General features: G+C 33.0%; 1 protein-coding gene across 1 annotated transcript in view; it reads right to left on the bottom strand.

Annotated features, from left to right (window-relative positions):
- LOC126977221 (solute carrier family 12 member 4) overlaps positions 1 to 21,596 on the bottom strand; it is a 477,718-nt gene that overhangs the window by 422,023 nt on the left and 34,099 nt on the right. The window lies entirely within an intron of this gene.

Raw genomic sequence — 21,596 nt, forward strand, 5'->3', positions numbered from 1 at the left:
TGTTTCACGGCAGAAATAGTCGCCGTTGTGGTACCTACAATCTAGCTGGCATCCTGTGCAAAGGAGTCTCCCACTGGTTAAACTATTGACTTACGTAACTATGTTCGTCTGAGTGTTCATCTTGTCCTTTATTATTTTGCTCACCTAGTCTAGTACTACTATAATTACTGCAAGCTATTTTAGGAAATGTTATGTTACATATTATTTGAAATAAAGTCTATTTTACCTCGTATTTTGCAACACTCAAGATCAACACTCAGAGCTGGATTCTATGAATAGATACTATGATTTCATATGGAATATTATTTGTGAAGGAATATTGAAGAGCACTCAAGTTGAATAAGGAAGGGACGTGAGTCTCAACTATTTTTATTCAGAGATTGAAGAGTATTGTACACAGAGCTCTATTTACACGTTAGTTTCATTGAAGAAGTCTTATTTTCTTTAATCTTTGCTCGTCTTATAAGAAGCTTAATAAAAGACATTTCAAAACGTTGGATTAATAGTGAAAAGGGCAACAAGATAAATATTAATAATACACATTTCCGATGGCATTAAACTAAGTTGTTCCCGAATACGTACATTATTTTATTTTCTACTAGCTGATGCCCACAACTTCGTCCGCATAGATAAAGGATTTTAAAACTGATAGGCAAGTTTGGAATTGAAGATTCTCTTCATGTCCTATTCCAGTTCCGGTTCCGGTTCCCGTTTTCGCTCACGTTATATTATATGAATCTTATTTCGAGGAAGATTGCTATGGCAAACTAAACTTACCACTGGAATAGTTATAGCTCATCACTTGAATTTCAGTTTTTCACAAATCCCGCGGTAACCATGGATTTTTCCGGGATAAAATGTAGCCTATGTCCTTTCCCAACTTCCAGTCTATCGCTGTACCAAATCTCAACACAATCTGTTCGATAACAAACAAACTTACATTTACATTTATAATTTAAGTAGGGATTGACAGAACAGAGCCTGTCGGGTCAACTAGTTGAGATTACCTCCTGTTCATAGAAAGCTTTCGAAATTTTCTAGGTTATTGTCAAAACATAATTATAAATTTCGACTTGATTCAATTATTATAAGTAAAAACAAACATGCTCGACCAAATAAGTTGCCATTTCCTCATGTCTAAATATGGCGCCAAATTCCAAAAGATTATTTTTATTGTTTTTGTTTGGATTAATTTTATTTTGGTTTTGTACACAGACTTAGTTTACCTCGCTTCGCTCAAATATGCGCCGCTGCGATGCGGTACGAAGGGCGATTGCGGCATCCTAGTACTTAATTAATCCTCCATTCAGATAAGTATAGCACGTGACAGATCAAACCAGCCTCGGCATGATATCAGCTGCTACGATGTAGAACAGGTAGTGATTACCACAGCTTCGCCTTATCGTCAAATGACTTAAGACTGGTTACATTATTACGCGTTGGCTCTCGTGATTATTACGAAATTTGTTAAAGCATTAAAACGCTGACCTAATTTAGGCAAATTTGTCACCTTTTATGCTAAAATATAGTTTTATGATTCATTTGGATTAAATGAAAGCATTTTTTTGTTTTATAAAATAATAGAAAAAGAATAGAATATATCTTCAATTATTTCACTATAATCACAACTATATACAAGAAGCATTAAATGATTTTTAACAGGACTGGACAGTCGGGTGTCCAGAAGCCAGCACGGCTGATACTTTCGACTGCCCCAGCCCCCAACAAGAAGTGCCCAATAGCCGAGAGCAATTCCTAATAGTTACCCTAGTACCAATCTTAATAATACAAAACTACCAACATCATAATAAAGTGACATCACTTAGATTTTGCATGTGATTATATAATATTACATTTACTAAAAATACACTAAATATATATAATAATTATGCATAATAATACATAATACAGTTTTGTGCAGTTAAGTTATTGGTTAAGGACTGCTTCCGCAATTGGACCACTTAGTTAGGTCCATTTTGCGGGCAGTGTTGACCATTCATTCTCACCAACCCAGGTCCTTCCAGAAGCTCAGAACACTCCTGGGGTGCTTGCAGACCTCTCGGAGCGACCTCGTATTCGCTAATCAAATCAAAATCAGTTTATTCACGTAGGTCACGGAAATGACACTTATGAATGTCAAAAAAATAAATTATTTATCGCTACTTCGTAAAGGGTTGAGCTAATGAGAAGAAGTAGCAAGAAACTCATTGCCACTCTTTTATATCAAGATTTACATTTAAGTACATCGATTTACAAATCATTTCAGATTACAATATAAAATGTAAAATGCTGCAACAGACACACTCAAACGTCAAATAGTCAATGTCTTACACGAGTAAGTCAAAAAAGTAAATGTAAATGAATACAAAAATTATTGAGTACAGTAGCGGCATCATCCACATACACCATAAATAAATAAAGGTATTCTGTGAGCATTTAATAAGCGATTATAAATAAATAAATATGTATATATCCATACATATAATATATACACTGTCTCCGGCAACAGGATCATCCTGCCACCGCAAGCAGCGCCCGTTCACGAGCATGACGCATGAGCCAGCCATCGCCTCCCTCAACCTTATTTTAGGGAAGGGGACGACTCGTCCCATGTCGCCGCCACAAGCAGTGACATTTAAGCGAGCTTGACGAAACCTGTTACGAGAACTCAGCAAACAACAATAAAAATAATCCTAATCTACATATCATGCAATACTCACCAAATACCTCTACTTACAATTTGACAATTCTGCTTAAACTTGTAATTAATATTATATTTTTACTAACAGTAATCAAAAGCTCAATCCTTTAGGGTAATCAAATCAAAATCACCTTATTCAGGCAGGTCAAGGAAATGACTTTTCTTTTTATATCCACCTCCTTTGAGGGTTGAGCTTTAATAAGAAGAAGTGGCAAGAAACTCTTTGTGACAATCACTCACTCACAAACCATTTCAGTTACAATATATGTAAAGTGATGGAGCAATAATACTCAAACTACAAATATTAAAAAAAAAACTGTAAATTAATACGTAACAACAAGAGCTATTGAGTACAGTCACGGCCGACTACTACTGTATCAACAATAAATAATCCTTTAAATTGTAATACGATTTTTCCATAAGTTTATGTTTAATATAGGCTTTGAACTTGTTGAGGGACATTTCCATTATGTTCTCAGGAAGCTTATTATAAAATCTAACGCAATTACCGATGAATGACTTGTCGAGTTTACTTAGCCTAGAAGTGGGCATTAACAGTTTATTTTTGTTTCTAGTATTAATATTATGTTTTTCATATACCTTTTGAAATTTATTGCCATTTTTATGAACATGAAGGTAATTTCAATGTTTTGTAGTTCTTGGTAGAAAGTTCCTTGAAAACCACCCTGTACAGGATTGCCATACGTGCAGATGTTGAGGATGATAATGAACTTTGTGACGTGTGGTGCGTAGGTGAAATAGGGGGGTGAGATCGGGTCGAACAACTCATCGAACGAATCCCAGTTATAATTACGGTAGAAGACACACAGCAAAACGTCAAACGTCTCTACGCAGTGCCAATTGATCGAGTCGGTCATATAGTATAATTCGAGCATGTCTGCATTGCACGTCGTCAAATGGTACAAGCTAGGATACTACGGTGTACCAGACGAGAGATGATAATAATACTACATATTATGTGGCAGATTTAATCAAAGTAACAGCCCTAGTAACTTGGGTGGAACTTACATTTGTCATTGCAGTTACGTTAATACGATAAACAAGGCAATCGAAGCAAAACTTTGTAAGGTCAAAACCACAAACAGAGTAAATACATAATGATATCATCATCATCATCAGCCGGAAGACGTCTACTGCTGGACAAAGGCCTCCCCCAAAGATCTCCACGACGATCGGTCCTGCACTGCTCTCATCCAACATATTCCGGCGATCTTGACCGAATCGTCAGTCCATGTTGTTGGGGGCCTAACAACACTGCGTCTTCCGGTACGTGGTCGGTGATGGCTAGTAGATAGATGGCCTATGATATTGAATATCTTGATACAAATACAATAATTTTAAGAAATAAAAATGTATAACTAAATACTTTATTAGCAATAACAGTAGAGTTTACGACGACGACAAGTCAAGCCATTCACAAACATGACTCATGGACCAACAATCACTCCCCTCGCTTACGAGTTACGACCTAAATATAGCTACTCTGGCCATATTTGAAGTTACAACGCAAAAACTTCTTGATTTTGTGTTTTTGAATTTGTAACACATTTATTATTTAATTTTATTTATTTATTTATTGAAAAGACCAACAGCATAAATATTACAAATTAGTCTTAAAAATTAGTGTACATATAATAGCCAAATACAGGTCTCTCTATATAAACAAAAATCAACTAATGAGTTTTCAACTTAAAATTACTTTAACTTATAAACAAAAAAAATCGACTTATGTATAGTTTAAACATTAAAAAAATAATATTATGCATATGAATGCGAATTTAATATATATATCTATTATATATTATGTTATAATCGGTTATAGTGTTTATTTTATGTTTGGATGTGTATGTGTGTCTGTAGTGTGTGTTTGTGTATATGTGCGTGTGTAAATGTACCTATTAGTTCGTTTTATAATGCTCCAGTAACATTTTTCGTATCTAGTGTATTCATTTATATTTTAATAATTTCTTTTTTGAAGATATTTTTACTGCGATTATGAATGTCGACATTCGAAAAAATTTTGTTGTAATGCTTACAAATTCTGTTAATGGGAGAATTTTTACCATAGTTCGTAGTGTAAAATGATAATGAAAAAAGAGGCGTATTTATCGTTCGTTTTAGTGGTACATTGAAGTTAATACTAGCAATTATTATTTTAAAAGCTTCACAATTTTTAAATTAATATATCCGCTTATCGCGCTCCAACTACTACTTAAAAACAATAGCTCTTAGCTTTTAATTATTAGATGCTTATGTGCGTGGCATCTTTTCAAATTTTGTAACATACGCTTCGTGTTATTTTACATTGAAATTAATAAAATACAAAATACTTACTGATGATATGTGATCCCAGTGTCTTTATTATTTCTTATAGTATGATTTTTATAAAGTTTTATTACGCATTTAGTTTCAATTATTAGCAGAGTATAACAGAACATGTGGCACGTCAAAGCACTAACGTAGTGTTAGTTGCCCTACTTTGCAAATACGCCTGCGGTATCTAGTTGGAGCGCAGTGGACACCAATCCTTAATCGAAGACATAATATATACAATCGAGTGATAAAAAAGGAGTTGGAGCGAAGATTTCAGCCATAAAATTAATTTTAGTCACTCTATGTCACATTATATTTCCATAAGAGTTTAAGCTGAAAGGTTCGCCTAACAAACCATAATTAGTTTTACGTAATTCCAATCGTTGTTTGTATACACACTCGTTATCAGAAAAATATATTGTTACACAAAAAAACGTATGAAAGTGAGCGTAAAGATTATGACCTCAAAAGGTCATTCGACATTCATCCGATAACTTATCAGTCACATGACTCGGACAATAATTATGCGTAATATTAATTTGTCGTGTTTATTACGATCACCATAATGATATAACGCATTAGCAATCCATTTTAGATGACCAAACCGCATCATTAGATTTAGCGCTTAATTTAACAGTTAAAAGCTCGCTTTTCTATAGGGCTACCAATCACCACTACTACCAACGAAATCATTCAATGAAGTGATTGGGAAAAAAGAAGGGGTTTCCTAAAATTTCCCTCCTAAGAAGAAAATATTAGGGATAAAAATGGTTATTTCAAAAATTTCCGATTCCAAAAGTAACAATAATCGTAACTAGAATTAGATTAATTAATTATGTTGTAAGTATAAAAATACGCAATTATTTTTATACTTTTTAGTGCATATTATATCTATTGCTCTGGAACAGTGTTGTTTTTTTGTTAAAATTTTTTGCCTACTGTAATCTCATTATTTTTGCTTTCTATATTCAAGTTTTACAATGATGTAGTTACTTACTTTTTCCAAGTTTTACTTATCTTTACTTACTTACTTACGATTAACTTTTATTATAAATTGTAGGTGCACGCTAGCACCTAAACAGATGTCGCTTTATCTTTAACATTGCTATGTTCTCAGTGAGACGTTCCAAGGGAACAATTTTAAGTTATAAGTTAAGTTAAGTTATAATTTGAATGTATATTTAATCTTTTGTTTCTATTTTTGTCTCCAATAGAGTAATAAATTAATAAATACAGGTAAGAAATAATACACACACAAATACATATATGGTTTTTTATGGAAAAGAGGACAAACGAGCGTTCCTTTTTTGGCCACAAGCCAACTTATACTCGACTTTATCTGTTGTTTGTGAAAATAAAACCTTATCTACTTTTGAATTAGTTCAACATTCCAAAAAGTTATTGTGTCTTTAAAAAAATATAGAGATTATCAATCGAAATGATATTTACTTTGAAGTAAATCAAAAGAAAAAAGGATTGTGTGGTGTTTATGACACCACGGCAAAAGTGAAACATTTTTTTAACATATTCCATTAAGGGTATAAAAATCGCTTTATCAATCTTAATTTTATACTTGGAAAATTGGAATGATAATGGGATAAAATAAAAGTAGACTAAGCCTCCAACTAAATGAGTAATCGGTCGGCTGCTTCAAACTTTATGCGCCGCCCGACCGTCACGCGACATGCAACACACAGACGAAAAAGTTTGAGACTATGTAATAAAAGTTTCACTTTAAGAACAATTGATAATGTGCGGTTTTTATACATAAAATATTAAAATATTTTGTCAAAATGGTTTTTTGTTGAAGTCACTTTTTGTATATTTAAGGCGGACATTATTTAATATTAAAATAATATGTAGTTTCTGATAGTTTCAAATTTCTAGATTTGTACAGAAAAAGAAAGTAGATGTCTTTACATTGAGACGTCTCAATGCTATATTAAAAAGTGGAAATAAAGAATATATTTTAAGGGAAAAACTTTAAGATATTCTTTATTCTTAAGGTATGAAATCACGTGCAACCGTGATCATTTTCCATTACCCGCAAGTTCTTTTAGCCTTCTCTAAGATTAAGGATTGGTCTCCGCTGCGCTCCAACTAGATACCGCAGGCGTAGTCGCAAAGTACAGCTACTAATACTACGCCCAAGTGGGCGTACTCGAGCCATTCTCGAACGATGTGTGACGTTGACGTTCCACATGTTCTGATAAACTTTGCTAATAATTTAAACTAAAATGCCGGGTTGAGTGGTAAAACTTTGTAAAAATAATGCTAAAAGAAATAAGAAAGACAATGGGATCACATATTATCAGTAAGTATTTTGTATTATATCAATTTTAATGTGAAATTACACGATTCGTGTATAAGTTACAAAATTTGAATAATGCCATTGAGTGTCAAGATGCCACGTACACAAGCATCTTTACAAATACCAATACACACTACAATATAAAGTAGCTATAATAAAAAGCTATTTTTCTTAGGTAGTACGGTATCTAGTTGGAGCACAGCGGAGTCCAATTCTTAATCTAAGGTCCTTCTATTCCAAACAGTAAGAAGAGAAGAAGTCAGCAACATAAAAATCGAGAGATTTAAAAATATCGAGTAATGTTACACTGACCTCGGTCAATTTGTATGACTTCCTAAATCAGGGAACTCCGACGAATTCCTTTGTTACGACCCCTCTTTAAAGTTACATTTCATCTCTTTCATTTAAGCATGACTGAAAAGGACGAAGCTAAGAACAGATTAGTTGTGTTATCTAATAATAATTGTAACAGATTTAATATTGACAAGAGACGGTCCCTTTCCGAACAAATGTAACTTAACGAGTGTTAGTTGATGTAATTCTTGTTTGAGTACATTTTGTACCTATTTTTTAACATCTAGATGAAGCTCTTCTAGAACTAAGCCTTGCCATAAATATTGAACAAATAATGAATTGAAATAATAAAAGAAAAGAACTTTTATTCAATTGTATAAATATATTTACAATACTATGATTACCAGTGGGAGGCTCCTTTGCACAGGATGTCGGCTAGATTATGGGTACCACAAGGGCGCCTATTTCTGCCGTGAAGCAGTAATGTGTAAGAATTATTGTGTTTCGGCCTGCAGGGCGCCTTAGCTAGTAAAATTACTCGGCAAATGAGACTTAACATCTTATGTCTCAAGGTGACGAGCGCAGTTGTAGTGCCGCTCAGAATTTTTGGGGTTTTTCAAGAATCCTGAGCGGCATTGCATTGTAATGGGCAGGGCGAATCAATTGCCATCAGCTGAACGTTACGAACATAAAAACTCATATGGGACATTGAGTGATCCGGAAAGCAGCAGACCCCGGTTCGAATTCAGATGTCCTCTTAGTTTTTTTTTTAATCAAGTTTTATACATTCTTAAAAATCCGAGCACGGCTTGGTCGTCCGGAATTTAAAATATTATTTCTGGTTTCCAGGTCATTTTTAAAAATATATAATATGTATATATATCATATTATTATTGTCTTAGTACGCTATGCCTGCCTTGAGGTAAGATTATTCGTGTAAAAGTGTGTCACCAAAAATAAAGTAAAAACAAAATTGCGTACGTCCAAAGTACACATGTCAGAAGTGACACCTGCATTGTGCATGAACCTCTAAACTGCATATGAAATCCTGGTACACGTTGCAAGGATGACACATGATTTCAACCGCTATGAAAGACATTACTATCACCGCTACCATATTTATGTTCTCCTGGTGTCTACGTCAGAATATATTATATACTAAATGGTATACTCGCGACATACATAAGACAATCTCTTCTTCAACTATGATTGCCTGGTATCAAAACGCTGTATAATGTTTACTATTTCATTTTCTCCCACGTTAAATCTTATGAATTTATGTCTGTCTCTTTTTACTTTCGAGCTTTTTCGTTTCATCGACATTCAAATCACAACGATACTAAAGAAGTTTTCACTTCAAAAATATGTTCTTTCACTATGTAGGTAGGTACATAAGAACTATAAAGAATTATAGGTTAAAGTGCTTATCATGTAGAGTTATGAAATAAAGACAAACAAAGTAATTTATGGGCAAGTTTGAACAATAAAGATAAACTCTAGTTACTGCTTTCAAAATAATTTAAGCAATTGCCTATGTAATCCTATAGAAAAAGTTAATTTTGTTGTTTAATTTAAATTTAATTAATATTTATACTTAGGTGTTAAATTAGACACTAATTTGTCCTGGTAATACCATGTTGACTTTATTTGTAGCAAATTAAGAATTCTACTGGGAAAATTTTACCACCTTAGTTTTAGAATACCCATTAGTACCCTAAAGTGCTTATACTTTTCTGTGGTGGAATCCATAATTGATTATGGGCTTACTTTTAAAACATATATCGATGGACTCAAATCACTTCAAATGCGATTTTTAAAATTTCTCGGCAGCAAAAAAGTTAAAAATAATTGTAAAAATGATTATAGAAAATTATTTAAAATATGTAAAGTATTGCCAGTAAGCTTAAAACATAAGTACTTATTAGCCATTAACAATCATGGCAATCGAGAACATAACCCAATTATGCACAACCACGATACTCGGTTGATGTCCGCTGGTAAGTTCGAGGTTCCTAGAATCAATAACTACGGAGATAGAACTCTGAAAAAACGCCTACCTTATCTATTAAACAGTTTGCCTGAGGACATCCGACTAGAAACCAGTAAAAGAAAATTTTAAACTAAACTTAAGAAATATTAATTGTCAACACTGCCTTAAAATTAAAATTAGATTTTTTATTATATTTTTATCAATATTTGTTAATTACACTTGTATAAAATCAATGTTGTAATAAGCATTAATGTATTACAAGAGACTTGATCCTCCAGACCAACTGTCCAAACAGTTTTTCGGGACTATGTTAGCTTTTAAGATTCTTTATGTAAATGATTAAGAGTATAAATAAATAAAAAAAAATAGTTAGTATGTAAGGAACTTAATGTTGCCAGCTGCTAGAAAAATATTTCCCATAAAATATAACTTGGGATCTTCGAGCTTATAGCATACTCTGATGTTTAAGGAGTTGGCGCTGGTATTATTTTAGTATTAGATTATCCGTAAGCTCGTTTGAGAAATGAGTAAGCACTTTAAAATTCGTTGTAAATATTTTACTAACATATATAAGCTACTAACTGACCCGACAGACGTTGTTCTGTACATAATAAATAAAATACTGGCTTTTATGAATTTGTCAATAATATTTCATAACATCAAGAATCAATTTTTAGCTCGGATTTTTAAGAATTTACAAAACTTGAACAAAAAAAAAACTAATAGGCCATCTCGATTCGAACCGGCATTTTCTGTTTTCCTGATCACCCAATGTCCCATCTGAGCTACTATAGTCTTTTATATAGTGGCGAAATTTACCTGTGTATTCAAATGTTTTTCTAAATGTTTCTTATTAAAACACGGATAAAACTACATTTTTTTAAAATTGAAACCTAGCTAGATCGATTTCTCGCCCCTGAAACTATCTGTATATTAAATTTTTTGAAAATCGTTGAGCCATTTCCGAGTTTCAGATTATAAGTATATATATATATATATATATATATATACACAAGAATTGCTCGTTTAAAGATATAAGATAAGATTTCGTTAAATATTCTCCCTGTTGTTATAATATAATATATATATACATATAGTTATAATGAAATTGTTTCACAGAAGAACTTTCAAACCGTGCATCAATAAATTCTTTCATAGAAAGTATGTCAAATAGAAATTAACACTATCCTATCTCTCACGTTGGACTAAACTGCACTTCATGCTGTAATCCCCGTTGAAATCCACTCATTGGTTTAGGACTTCACTGGGAAAAAACATCGGGACACTGGATTTATATATACTTAAATATTACTTTAAATTCAAAATGTGTTTATTTGTTGCCTGTTAAAGATTAAGCTCAAATATTTTTACTGCAAAACTTTCAAGGAGAATATTTTATATGTACTTAAATAATTAAAACAATGCCGATTTTCAACTATGGAAAACGAAATTTTTATAAAAATACGTTTTTACAAAATTTAATAACAGGAAAGATCTTCTAATGAAATCTTACTTTTAACGTTATTCAATACAAAAGTATACGAGATAAGAAACACAGAAGCGACAAGAGATGATAGTTTCAGCATAATAAAGAACTTTAAATTTAAAGGACCTAACAAGACTCTATCCCAAGGACGAAAAAGGATGTATATATAGCACCGCAGAAAAATCCACTAAAATACCATCTATATGACTGTTTATTAATGTATTTTGTGCACTTTTCACTAATGACGTTCTTTAATTATAGTCCCAACGTACTCACATTTCTGAATTCCTTTGACAACGTATTCCTGGGTTGTTGACGTGTCAAACTTTCCATGTCAGCGAATAATTTCAATTCAACTGAGTAGTTCTGCTTAACCACTCTGCATTATACTAAAAAATAGAGGCTATATATTCACCCATTCGTATTTTTGTTTGAACTCATTATTACCGACTTATTTAATTATTTCTTTGCCATTTTATCAACATATATTATTGAACATAATAATTTAGGATCCTCAAAAACCCAATAAATACCAAATTTGGACATAATTCCAGAAAAATGTTCCAAATTACAATCATGTCGAAATTGAGTTAAGAACACAAAACTGGTCGTGTGATTCATATTTACAGCTGGACAAAAAATAGCAGCCCTACTGTCACTCTTTAAATGACATCATGACTAACGGCCGTTCCCAATATTCAGTCTATCTCTTACTTGAGATAAAAATCGTAACTATCGCTGACTTTTCTGTCCCAATAAACTTATCGACGGTAACTGACCTTATCCGTACACGCTGTATGGGACGACGTATAGCTTACCAGCGATAGAAGTTTGTATGGAAATTACAATTCACGCGTCCCAATATAAGGCGATAAGAATGACTTAACGGCTATATTGGGACAGCTTCAGATTATTGATAGCTAATTACTGACAGTAGAATGTAGTAATTTATCTCTATCTGTAGATAGTATATTGGGAACGGCTGTTAGTAGCCTAACCCACATGTATGGAAAGTGCCGTGAAACATTTTTATTTTTTATAATATTTATATACTAAACTTTTATTAAATTTCATAAAAATAGCCCATGACACCTGAAACATTTTTAATTAAACTTTAAACACGAATTCAAATGCGATGTTTGTGGCTTGGAACGTTTTTCAGGAACTACGTCCGTTTAATAATAAAACACCATTATAACTTTTTATTTATGGTGTACTTCAATAATTTAAAAATATACCTAAGTGTAGCTTAAAAATGCTTTTTCAGTTCTCATATTCGGAAAGTATTTTTGTTTTGATCTGATTATTGGGTAGAAAATACTGCTTCCCTCCACAGAGAGGGAATAACTCATACAAATTAATTCCCACCTAAGGGCCGGAATGAACTTTAAAAATAGAACTGCTGTCAGCTGTGAAGAGTTTTATGTAAAAGAAAAACAAATAAAAAAAAATGCTGCAGCCATGTGACTTTCTAAGCAGCCAGTGTGAACTTAGCGCAAATTCTTTGAGCGGAATAAGCCGCAACAATTACGTGGTGAGTTCCATATTAAAAATTCAAAAAGTCGACATAAATTGTCCTAATTTGACAATTAATTTTAAATAGGTACTACTAATATTACTACATTTTATCTATGAATAGTTTAGATAAACAAATAGTTTTATATTCGAAATGGCAAGTAGAGTGTTTAACACGGGTAAAAGAATCAATTCCTACTCGGACTATAGTTTAAATACCTCGGAAATTTATTCTTTCGACCCTCGGTTAACAATCTACTATTGTCTATCAATGCGTTTGTGAACGTTAATCTCATGTTGTTCAAAACATTCTGCTTATATTAACTAAGGAAATAGGTTTCGTAGTGGAGTAAACCAGATTAATTATGTTTCCTTGTCGCTAGTCGGAAGAAATATTGGGTCAGCTACCTAATAGCTCCTATAATCCAATGGGCGTTGTGAATCTCTACACAGTTCACATAGCAAATACTCTTGCATTTATAGAGCACTAGCTGACCCGACAGACGCTGTTCTGTCAATAGAAAAAAATGACTACTACTAGTATAGAGCCATCAAAAATGTGAAATCATAGTTATGAGTTAAAAATTAAACAAAAACTTATTTCTGAATGTTTTTATAATATTATGTATTAACTAGCTGACCCGGCAAACGTTGTTTTGTCATATAAATATTTTTTAGAGTTAGATCATTTCTTGGACATTACTATATTTTTCTAAAATAAAATAATTTTTCTTAAATAAACGTAGCCTAAGCTACTCCTTATTACATCAGCTACCTGCCAAAAAAAGTCCCGTCAAAATCGGTTCAGCCACACACAGGCAGACAAACGCGGCGGAGGACTTTGTTTTATCTGTACTATCATTTGGTTCGCATAAAGATTTACATGAAAATTCTGCTTATCTTATACCTCAAGTACAATTAATCAATTTAATTTTTTTACACAAATTTAGTCAGTACGAAAATTAATGGATTGGTATTTTTATTCAACGCTCCATCAAATATTAACATAAAAATCGGAAGAATTTGTTATTTTAGCTTAACGTTCTTTAGCGAACATAACCAAATTCCTCAAATTTTCGCAAATTAACTCCACTTCTATTCGCGGAAGCGATATTCAATAATAAAACTGAGTATCGTTGAAATTTCGCAATGATAAATAAAGTTATAAGGGGACTAGCTCTGACTACATACCAACGCAAGTTTGGCACAGGAGGTCTATTACGAATACCGAAAGCCGAAGTTTCGGTCCGAAACGAAATAACGACGAACTTCTAGTTAAATCCTATTACCAAAGTACTTCGGATCCGAATAGTGCGGACGGATTTCGTTTCGGAACCATAAGCTTATACATAGTTTGGTGGTTGATAGAAGAAGCAATTTTGATGTAAATATAAAAGCAAAGATTTTTGGGATGATCTCTTCGCAAAGTTTTTCAAATAAACTCCGACTAATGAGATAATTCAAAACTAAATGCCCATTGGGAATCTGTTTATTCAATAAATATCGCCGACGATGTTCTTTTGCTCTTTCAAGATTTTTTCGTACAAGAAGACCTCTTCGTACGATAAAAAACGTTTCTATATTAAACAAAACCTATAAGGCTGTCGTAAAAAGTGTGGTTGTAGCTACGATCATAATGTCAAACAGCGAAAGAGTAAATGTCAAGTGAATTTGGGAATAAGGTAAATGAAAGACAAGATGTGTGAATGCGAAAATGTACGATCCGTCAACCGAAACTTCGTATTTTGAATTTGGTAATAGGTATCCTAGACCAGTGCTAAAACCTTTGATCTTCTTCTTCCTACTATTCTTTTTTTTTAAATGAAAAAAGAATAGTAGGGTGAAACCCATTGGAAACGGAAGAGAATATAACAAAAATGTAAGAAAAAATAAATTACGGGCGATCTGAGGTCGGGAAGTGGAAAAGGGGGGGGGGGTATTAAGGTAAAAAAACGGTAATCAGAAAGAAGAGATTTTCCCGAACAGTAAACAGACAAATATTTTGAAAAAAGGTGATATTTTGATTTAAATTCTAATAAATTACAGTGTATTTGGGAAATAAAAAGGTAAATTTATACTAAATTTTGTGAGTAAAAAAATTGATTTTGGCATAAATAAAAATAAAAACCAAAACCTGGGTTATTTGAATTTTTCACATAAATTTTGAGGCTATGTGAAAAAATTGTAGAAACCAAAGTTGTAGATCTGTGTAGTTCCTACAACTTTGCCATTTGACTTATTTCCATAGAACTTGCAGTTTTGGCGGCAATCGAGATAAACCGTTTTTTACCCCTAATCACTCCCCCTTTTACACTTCCCCACCTCAGATCGTCCGTAATTTATTTTTCCTTTAATTTTTGTTATCTCTTCCATTTCCAGTAGGTTTCATCCTACTATTATTTTTTGGTTTAAAAAATTATCGACACTGGTAATAAGGCGTGAATTCAAAACAAAATGCCCATCGGGATTTTGTTTATTCAATAAATATCTCCGAAGACTCTTCCAAGATTTTCGTACAAGAAAACCTCTTCCTACAATAACAACAAAAAACGTGCCATTTTAGAATAAAATAAATATTAATTATTATAAGAATCGACATCTATAAGGCTGTCGTAAAAAGTGTGGTTGTACGAGTAGTTACGATCATAATGTCAAACAGCGAAAAAGTAAATGTCAAGTTAATAATAAGGTAAACGAAAGACTTCCGTTCCCAATAACCTATCAACAGATAGAGATAAATTACTACCTTCTACTGTCAGTAATTAGCTGTCAATAATCTAAAGTTGTCCCAATATACCCGATAGGTCATTCTTATCGCCTTATATTGGGACGCGTGAATTACAATTTCCATACAAACTTCTATCGCTGGTAAGCTATACGTCGTCCCATTGGCAGACAGCATGTACGGATAAGGTGAGTTACCGTGAATAAGTTTATTGGAAAGGAAAAGTCAACGATAGTTACAATTTTTATCTCAAGTAAGAGATATAATGAATATTGGGAACGGACGTAAATGTGTGAACGCGAAAATGTACGATCCGTCAACCGAAATTTCGTATGTCGAATTCGGGATCCAGTTTTCTGTTCGGAAACAAGCGGTAGCAGCGCTCAATCTATCGCAGTACCCTAACACTAATTTAACTCTATATATATTTCATAACAATGGCGTCTTAGCGCTTTTCGGAACCTCATATTGATAGTATAAGAATAGCTCGGGGAAAAAGACTTTAAAAAAAACTTTTAATGAAATTTCTTGAGCTGTACTATTTGTTTTAATGATTTTTATGACATTAAAAAGGTTACTAAAAAATACAAACACATGAAGAAACTCGATATATTTAAAATACTATTACAGAACTTGTAATTATGACAGCGATTTTTTATTTTTTGAGAATAAGGGACGAGACGAGCAGGATGTTCAGCTGATAGTAATTGATGCGCCCTGCCCATTACAATGCAGTGCCGCTCAGGATTCTTGAATAACTCCAAAAATTCTGAGCGGCACTACAACTGCGCTCGTCACCTTGAGACATAAGATGTTAAGTCTAATTTGCCTCGTAACTGTACTAGCTAGCCCTTGAAATCGAAACACAATAATGTTTACGCATTAATGCTTCATGGCGGAAATAGGCGCCGTTGTGGTGCCCATAATCTAGCTGGCATCCTGTGCAAAGGAGTCTCCGACTGGTGACAGTTTGAAAGAATTGACTCGAGACTAATTATCGATTGTGGTGTGAGATGTGGATGACTGAACAAGAGAGCAGAAGAAAACGTTTTTCTTCAAATATACTTTAAAAATTACATTGATAGTAAGACGGTTATAATTAACGACAAAGGATCTCCAATTTTCTTTAATTTTCGTAATGAGAGACATTCTCGCATTTGCATTTCATAATTAAGTGAAAACGTGCTTCAATATTCAAGCTCTACAGAGAGTGAAAGAGTGGAAAAGAAAACGAACACAGCCTCAAAGACAAGACGAGCCTTTGAGGTTTATTTTCTTCATTTTTCGTTAATGGTACGCAATGTAAGGTACTTATATCTTATATATAGTACAATAAAACTGTAGAGTCAACATTAGACATTTTTTTTCTACAAACCGATTGTAGGTAATAATTAATAAAAGAGTAAAGCTGGTCACAAAAGTTTGTGTGTATTTATTTACGCACGCAAAATGTTATATTTCTTTGGCGTAACAAAACCAATTCACTTCAAATTATTTGACGTCTGTATAAAGAACAATATTGTAATAGACAAGGTTTTAAATACAACCAAACGCATAATATAGTTAAATATCTCTATATATAAAAATGAATTGCTGTTCGTTAGTCTCGCTAAAACTCGCGAACGGCTAGACCGATTTTGCTAATTTTTGTCTTGAATTATTTGTGGAAGTCCAGAGAAGGTTTGAAAGGTAAATAAATATGAAAATGCTCGGAATTAAATAGAAACAACAATTATGTTCTCCCTTTGATGTGTACCCCGTAGTTCAGAAAGCAAATTGAAAGAATAGTTTAATATGAATAACTTATTAGAATTTATATATATTTTTAACTTTTTCTATATAGATTATAGACTTAAAGCCTATCAATAGGTAGCACATACAAATAATAGTATTTTATTAATATTATAGGTATAAGATTTGCATAAGAGGTGTATTAAATTAAATCTCTATTAAGTTATTTTACTTTTGGGTTTTTGAGGTCGGTTTTTCTGAAAGTAGTTTTTTTTTAAATATTTATTATGTACAGAACAAAGTCTGTCGGGTCAGCTGGTCATTAATATATACAATCAGTAAGGTATGAACTTTAGAAGTGGAAACTTCTTTAGAAAAACTTCCTTAAAAATTCACTCTGATAATTTTTCCCTGACGCGCTAAAAGAAGTGTAACCTAAAAATTCATTTAATTATTATTTGTAACAGAAAGTATGCTTTTAATAAACATAATTATAATAAAATAATATATTGAATAAGCGACGGCTCCATACCAACTTTGAGCAAGGAAATCACTACAATTCTGTTTGTAACACCACCATTTCATTACTATTATTTAATAAATATAAACCGTAAAAAGGAATATATAAAACGGCGGAAACATATCGATGTTTTTTTTAAGTTGTAACAATATTAAGTAACAACAATCGAAAATAAAAAGTTCAATAAAAGATTGGAACCAACGTATAATAAGTTCAGTTCATACCAAGGACGTGTCAATCGATTGCAAAGCAGCAACGAATATACTACATTATTAAAGTACGTTTATACATTATTAGCTTGTACCCGCAACTTCGTCCGCATTGAATAGTTACGTTAAGTAGTTTTTTATTTTATTTTTTGGGATACTTTTCAAATACTACACACACAAACTGCTCTTTCCGCTGCTGGCAGCGCTCTTCTATGATACAGCGGATATCACTTGTCATTGTGGACAGTCTCTTTAGTAGTATTTCCCTGTGAACTTTAATCTCCTATTTCATTACCATGTAGATCAAAGTTAAAAATGCTCGAAAAATTGTTCATAAATTATTTCTTATCAAGTGACTAAATACAAAGTTTCATGGTTTTTTCTTTGATAATTACGAATTTCCATACAAACTGCAGTCCCCCATTTCAACCTCTCCGTTTATTTTTTTGCAATAAAAGTAGCCTATGTCCTTTCTAAAGCTCTTGTCTAACTCTATACTAAATTTCATGAAAATTGATTTAGTGGTTTAGGCGTGAAAGCGTTACAAACAAACATAGATTCACATTTATAATATTAGTAAGGATATTACTGCACTGAAAGCGAAGACTTTGACTAGCGTTTCGACTAGCGTGCGAGAGACAAGAACATCTTTGGCGGAGGTGAGATCTTTATAAACAAGTTAAAAATCAGACAGCTCAAAATTAACTCCTCAGTATTTTAAATATGAAACCACTAGCAAACACATTGAATGGTCACACATTATCACTGAACAAGCACCTATTTACAATCGGCGTTACGGACAGTCCTAGGTGCAGGGGCTGTCGAACCGAAGATGAAACGGTCACTCATGTAATCCTGGAATGTGCTGGGGTGGCCAACCAACGGGCAAAAACCTCAGTAAATACAAGGTCGCTCCAGGAAGTCTGCGAACACCCCAGGAGAGTTCTGAACTTCTGGAAGGAGCTGGGCTGGTTGGAATGACTGGCCAACACTGCACGCAAAATGGACCCAACTAAGCGGTCTAATTGCGGAAACAGGAGCCCTTTACCGATACCAATACTAAGTTAATATATTCGTTATCTATGATTGGAAAGGAGCTCACGAAACTGGGGATCATAGATATCGCTTTCAACAGTACTTAGCAGTAATGCAATATCTAAAAATAGTAAGTTCGGAGAGCAATGGGGAACCTAAACATATACATTTGGTGTATATAAAGCCGAATTTGCTTATAAATATAAACAGAACCCAACCCAGAGATGAAACCAGTTGCTTTGATGTTTCGATGCATTAATTATTTGTTTACAAAAGCAAAAGATACTATAAATTATTTCCTTCTCAAAAAAATATCACATCATTACAGCACAAATTTGTCCCATATTATCTTGAAACCTGGTACGAAAAAAGGCAATTAGCAATAATTGATAAATCCCTTATTAATAATCATCTATAATCTCTACATATAAATAAAATTGGAGTGTCTGTTTGTAATATTGAAGTAACCGTTTTTTTACAACATGTATATGAATATATAAACGGTAAATACACCAAAATAACATTTTTTACAATTTTTGTCTGTCTGTCTGTTTATTCGGGCTAATCTCTGAAATGTCTGGACCGATTTTGACGGGACTTTTATTGGCAGGTAGCTGGTGTAATAAGGAGTAACTTAGGCTACGTTTATTTTAGAAAAATAAAATAATGTTGCAATGTCGAAGAAACAGTCTAACTCTAAAAATAATTTACATAGCAAAACAACGTTTGCCGGGTCAGCTAGTAATATTATAAAGAGGAAACATTTGTATTTTGTAATGTTTTGACACAAAAACTACTGGACCAATTTAAAAAATTATTTCACCATTAAAAAGCAGCATCTTCACTGAGTAACATAAGTTATTTTACATCTAAAAACAATAGGGATCCCGGAAACTATTGATGATAGTACAAAAAGTGTTCTACAATGTTATAGAACGTATCAATATCTGTCCGCGATACCAGATGTCCAACTACTGTAGTTACGCCAATATAACTACTTTTTTTACATTTAAAAAGTTCAAGTGCCGACAATAATAATATAGTATATAAATATAATTATAATTATTTAATTAATTCGTCATTAAGATAAATCCATGAAACTCTATATTAAGGCACTTGATATGAAATAATTTATAAACATACTAGTGGACCCAACAGACGTTGTCCTGTACACATGTTTTAAATTTGAACAATCGGTCCAGCCGTTAGGAGCAGTTCACTAACATACACATGAGCAGGAGAATTATATTATATGGGCGGAATTGAGAATCTAAACCAATCTCAAATTCACTGAAACAAACAAAAAAGTCATCAAAATCAGTCCAGCCGTTTAGGAGGTAGTTTAATTGTGAATCTTAACCATTTTCGAATCCACCTGAAGACACACACCAATCTCAAATTCACTGGAACACACAAAAATATCATCAAAATCGGTCCAGCCGTTTAGGAGGTAGTTCAATTGTGAATCTAAACCATTCTCAAATCCACCTGAATACACATAGAAAGTTTCATTAGAATCGGTCCAGCCGTCTAGGAGGAGTTCAGTGACATACACACGCACACAAGAATTATATATATAAAAGATGTTCGAGCATTTTTTTAAACATTCATTTACATAGGGATGAAATAGGAGATTAAAGTTCGCAGAGAATTACTATTAAAGAGACTATCCACTATAACAAGATAAAAAAAATATCTAATGTAACTATTCAATGCGGACAAAGTCGCGGATAAAAGCTAGTAATATATGGCAAAGTATTAAATGGCAATCTTTTTTTTTTATAGAAATAAATAGTAGGTACATTACTTAATAAGGGGAGAAAGTTAGTCATTCCTGTAAAAGTGCAATTTGTAGCCACGAAACGAAGTCCACAATATAAAGAGTTTTCCAATAAGGACTTGACCACTTTTTTTCAAAATAAAATGAAAACCATTTGAGATATTTCAAAAACTTTATTATCGGGTTGAAGTACATTCAAAACATTTATGAATGGAACTCGACTTCGCTCATATGGCCACCGCGGGCACGTTGCAGCGGTCGATTCACATCACACAACGAATATGTAGATTCAAACTTTTTCATTAAATTTGTTACTGCCTATCTACTAGGGAGAGAATTACGACCGAAAATCGGAGTTAACGCTCTTAAAGTAGCGGCCACTGATGATGATTAATGAAAAGGTTATGTCTACTGAATAAAATGACAGTGACAGTTCGATGTTAAGTGAAAAGATGCGTTCACAAACTAAATTCAAAATTATCAAGTCCCTATTGGAAAACCCCGTAGTCTAATAGTTGAACTGCACCTGTTCCAAGCTATATACAGAGTGCTTACTATTACATCTACATGGCAAACTTAATAATATTTTAGGAAATAGATTGCAATTTATAACGAGGAGTGCTCATAGGAGCTGTTAGGGTTACCAGCGGCCGAATTCTACCACCGGATATAACGTCAAAATGCTAAATACCACCCGCATCACGTTGACGTCTGGCATTCCACAGCCGCGTGTTTTGGAAGAAATTTCTTGCTTGTTAAAAAACGTTTGTGTGGGAAAGGTTATTATAACATAAACGATTTTCTTAATGATACTACGATACTGGGACGGCCACCCTCAGGCTCTTTAATTATAATTAGTAATCCATATTTTTAAGAAAAAAAAAGCCCGCTGGGTTTCTTGCGCCCATTCTTCTCAGGTCTTAGGTAGTATATTTTGAATGGGGATTTTGACGTTCAATAAGTGA

This window comes from Leptidea sinapis, chromosome 44 (assembly GCF_905404315.1).
Source record: "Leptidea sinapis chromosome 44, ilLepSina1.1, whole genome shotgun sequence".
NCBI lineage: Eukaryota > Metazoa > Arthropoda > Insecta > Lepidoptera > Pieridae > Leptidea > Leptidea sinapis.